Raw genomic sequence first — 4,808 nt, 5'->3', positions numbered from 1 at the left:
TATGAAAGGAGTTAGACCACTAATGTCCATACCAGCCAACCCTTTAACTGCTCCCTACAAGTCAGCAATCTCCTTGAAAGCAATGAGAACTATATTCTGATCTGCTCTGACTAGCATTTATTTTCTTGTTGGCCTTGCACACAGATTCCCCCTCTCTGCCCAGCCCTTTTGGATGAGATGTCTATACTCTAATCCTTGGAACCTGTGAATATGTTATGTTACATAAGGGAGAATTAAGATTGAAGATGGAAATAAAGTTGCTAATCAGCTGACCTTAAAATGGAAAGACTATCCCGATGGGTCCGGTGTAATCACAATGGTCCTTAAAAGTGAAAGAAGGAGGCAGGAGTCAGTACCAAAGTGATACAGCATGAGGAAGACTGGACCAGTCATTGCTGGCTCTAAAAATAAAAAGAGGATCACAAGCCAAAGAATGCTGGTGGCCTCTAGAAGCTGGAAAAGGCGAGGAAATGGATTCTCTCCTAAGAGCCTCTAGGTCAGTGGTCGGCAAACTGCGGCTTGCGAGCTACATGCGGCTCTTTGGCCCCTTGAGCGTGGCTCTTCCACAAAATACCACGTGTGGGCGCGCACGTACAGTGCAATTGAAACTTTGTGGCCCATGTGCAGAAGTTGGTATTTTGTGGAAGAGCCACACTCAAGGGGCCAAATAGCCGCATGTGGCTCGCGAGCCGAAGTTTGCCAACAACTGCTCTAGAGGAATGCAGCCCTGTGATACTTTGATTTTAGCTCAGTGGACCCATTTCAGACTTCTGACCTGCCGGACTGGAAGATAATAAATCTGTGTTGTTTTAAGCCACCAAGTTTGTAGTAATTTGCTACAGCAGCAATAAGAAAGTAATACAAAAGGCTAATGAAGCTGATCAAAAGGAAGAACAGATTTTGAGGGAGAGCTCATGGCTTTGCTCATGCTGAGCCGAGGAACCTGTGGTTATCTATGCAAGGGCCAGAGGCCATTGGAAATGTGGATTTGGATCTCAGAAAAGAGGTTGGGATTTAGGATTCCGGAATCATTTCAAAGAGGAGATACTTGCCACCTAAAGCCTGGGTGAGATGGCTTTAGGGAGGAAGTGCCGTCCAATAGAAACATAACACAAACCACGAATATGGGCCACATTTACAATTCAAATTTTTCAGTAACCGCATCAAAAATAAACAGATGAAATTAAATTTTAATAATGTGTTTTATTATACTCAACATACCCAAATTATTATCATTGTAACATGTAATCACTATAAACATTATTAATGAGATTTTTACACTTTGGGGGGTATGAAATCTTTAAAATCTGGTGTGCATTTTGTACTTACAGCACATCTCATTCAGCAGATCTATAATTAATTTCAAGGGCTCTATAACCATCACATGGCTGGTGGCTATTGTGTTGGACAGTACAGTTTGGAGACAGAGCAGACACAAAGGGTGGGGCCTTGAGAGATATGTGCATTTCAGAGACAGAAGAACTAAAAGGAGCCAATGGAGGAATAGACAGAAATAGGAGGAGAATCCAGAGAGTTCAATGTTTCAAAATCCAAAGGAATTATACTTATGGAAACATGGGTGTGTGTGTGGCCGGAAAGCATCACATGCTCTTTCTTCAATGATCTGGCTCAGGCTTTCTTCCTGTCTGTAGTGAAGCTCTACACTACAAAGTCACTTTCCTTTGCTCTGGCTTCTATAGTCTCATATACACATCTAGCCTTAAATTTAGGGACTCAAACATGGTGACTAAAGATAACAGGGTGACTAGGGGAAAGAAGAAAGGAGCACTAAGGTGGCATGAGGTTGTTGGAGGATGTGATGATTTGGAACAGGTGCCTGGTGGGAGTAAGATGGAGATGATGTTACCATGACAACTGATTATTTCGTTGGTCCAATGACCAGTTGCCATGGTGATGCAATCTTTGTGGTGGTGTGACATGGATCCCAAGGGAGAAGATGCTTGTGCAAAGGACCCTTTGCTCATTGGTAAAGCTTTTATATTTGCAATAATTTCCTCATTGCTTGATGAAGCCTCCCCCAGGAACTTCAACCAACATTGATGTGCCCCCTCCTCCTTGTTCATTTATAGCAATCACCACTTGGAAAATGCACACATTTTCTTCCTTCCTTCCTTTCTTTCTTTCTTTCTTTCTTTCTTTCTTTCTTTCTTTCTTTCTTTCTTTCTCTCTTTCCTTCTTTTTTTTTTTTTTTACTTTCCTATTTTGTAAAGTCTTTCTTTCTTTCTCTCTTTCCTTCTTTTTTTTTTTTTTTACTGTCCTAAATTGTTTATTAGGTAAGAATTTTACAAACATTACTTATATTAGCGGTAACGGTGGAGCTGGAGAATATTGCGCCTTCTCCAAGCTGCAGGGTGAGAACAACCAATAGTGTGGTGGAACTTGTGGCCCTTCCCAAGGCCATGGCTCTTGCGGCCTGCAGATGTCAGCCCTTGCATCTCCCTGTGCTTGTGAACTGGTTTGGTGATCCGTTGGGTGTCAGGATTTCTTCTGATAGCCTATGGCAGCGGTTCTCAACCTGTGGGTCACGACCCCTTTGGCGGTCGAACGACCCTTTCACAGGGGTCGCCTAAGACCATCCTGCATATCAGATATTTACATTACGATTCATAACAGTAGCAACATTACAGTTATGAAGTAGCAACAAAAATAATTTTATGGTTGGGTCACAACATGAGGAACTGTATTTAAAGGGCCAGAAGGTTGAGAACCACTGTTCTAGATCATTCAGTAGCATTAGTTTAACAACATTTTATAAAAATGTATTAAGTGCCTAGTGGGTGTCAGCCATCCAGCACAGTAGGGCTCTAGGTTTAAAAATGAATGAGGACGCAGACATGTGAAGGTCTCTGAGTTGGAGTATGTCTTGGCACCTGTGGTCGCACTGAGACGGATTGCTCCTCCGCTTCCTCTGCTGTGGGTTTGGGCTCCGGTAGACCGGCAGCTGCAGCATTTCATTGAGGTGGAGACTCAGAAGTAGTGCTCCCAGCAGCTGGTGCACCAGATGACAGAACTTTGCTGGGAGAAGTGCATGGACAAGCCTGGGCCAAAGTTGGACAGTCGGGTCAGGCCTGTTTGATAGACTGTGTTGAGTGTATTATTGAGATGAGTCAATTCATCTTGAATCGACTGGAACAGACCAAAAATCCACGTCAGTCTTCTCAGAAAGCCTTTCTGACTGATTTCAGCATTACCTTTTGGAAAAGGAAAGTAGTTCAAGAAATGAAGAGTGGTAGATGGAATGGTAGGAGAAAAGGCTCTTGGGGGTTGGCTCCCACATTTGTCACTCTTGGGACATCTTGTCACCTGAGAATGACCAATTTTTTCGAGTGTTTGGGGTCTGAGGGTCATATGTGTATTAGGTTGTGTTGTTTTTTATTGTGTGGGTTTTGTTGTTGTTGTTGTGGTTGTTGTTAATCCTCACTAGAGGATATTTTATTTATTTATTTATTTTTTCGATGCCCTTGACCGGAATCAAACCTGGGACCCTTGCATCCACAGGCCGACACTCTATCCACTGAGCCAAACCAATCAGGGCAAGAGGATATTTTTCCATTAGTTTTTAGGGAGAGTGGAAGAGAGAGGGAAAGACAGAAATATTGACGTGAGAGAAACACATTGATTGTTTGCCCCAGACTAGGGACCCGGCCAGGGAGGAGCCTGCAACCACGGTACATGCCCTTGACCAGAATCGAACCTTGGACCCTTTGGTCCGCAGGCCTAGGCTCTATCCATTGAGCCAAACTGCCTAGGGCAGTTGTGTTTTTTAATGTTAATTTTGTGAAAACAATGAACAGCTGAATAGAAAACTTTACTAGCTGCATATTGCTGTATGTGGGACTATGTTTTTCTTAAATTCCCATTATCTGCTTCCTATAATTTGATAGTGGGACCACATGGGTAAGATCTGTCATTTGCATGGATTCATTTCAGATCTCTGGGGACATTGATACACACATCTTTGTATCTCTCAGAAAGGGCGGCAGTGGGGGAAGAGTAATTTGGCACTTAACAGTAGGCCTCCTTATCTAGTGTTTTGAGCACCAGTGCTAGAAAAAAATCTAGGGAATGTTCATATAATACAGTTCAGCTTTCTAAATTATCTCCCTTCTTTGTACTATGATTTACTTAAATATCTAAATAAAGTATGGTCTTGAGGTACAGGCAGCCTAAGTATCTAGAGGCCTTTAATTATAAAGGAATCTAGCCAGTGAACATAATTCTCATTACTTAACAAGGAAGAAGTTAACTTACTCTGCATATCAGGGTCCAAGAAATTCAACGATGTGCCTAAATACGTTGTAAACATTTAGACCTGTTAAAAACAGCAGTTTCAGAGGTGCATACCTACTGTTAATCAGTATAAATGCCATGTACTGCATTCTTTCAATCACTGAAATAAAAGCTTCCACAAGATTAAAAAGATGAATGAGGATGGCCTTTGCCTCAAGAACAGGGACTATATTTTAACCTTCTTTGAAACTTGTAGCTTTCAGACTCCTTTGGGACACGACATGGTCTATGGTACCTATCCTACAATGGCTTGTCTGGGCCCCCAGATCAGGACTGAGTTTCAAATTCAATGTGAAAGCCTTTTATTACATCGCACCAATCATCCCATTTTCTACACCTTCTCAGACTTCCCAAGCAACCTCTCTTACCTGGGGATGACACCAGAAGTCTGGATCACCAACAGATACAAATTCAGGAAGGGTCTTCATTAGTCAGGACAGGCTCTGTTACTCTATGGTAGCAATTCCTAATTCACAGTGGCCCAATCAGCAAAAGGA

The 4,808-nt window shown here is 42.4% G+C and overlaps 1 pseudogene; it reads left to right on the top strand.

Moving 5' to 3' along the window:
- The first annotated feature begins 1,908 nt into the window (after positions 1–1,908).
- Positions 1,909–3,211, top strand: LOC102248825 (annotated as a pseudogene).
- The last annotated feature ends 1,597 nt before the right edge of the window (positions 3,212–4,808 follow it).

The sequence above is a fragment of the Myotis brandtii genome, unplaced genomic scaffold (genome assembly GCF_000412655.1).
Source record: "Myotis brandtii unplaced genomic scaffold, ASM41265v1 scaffold220, whole genome shotgun sequence".
NCBI classification, from domain to species: domain Eukaryota; kingdom Metazoa; phylum Chordata; class Mammalia; order Chiroptera; family Vespertilionidae; genus Myotis; species Myotis brandtii.
Note: the sequence above shows the minus strand (reverse complement) of the source record. Positions and strands in the feature narration are given on the sequence as shown.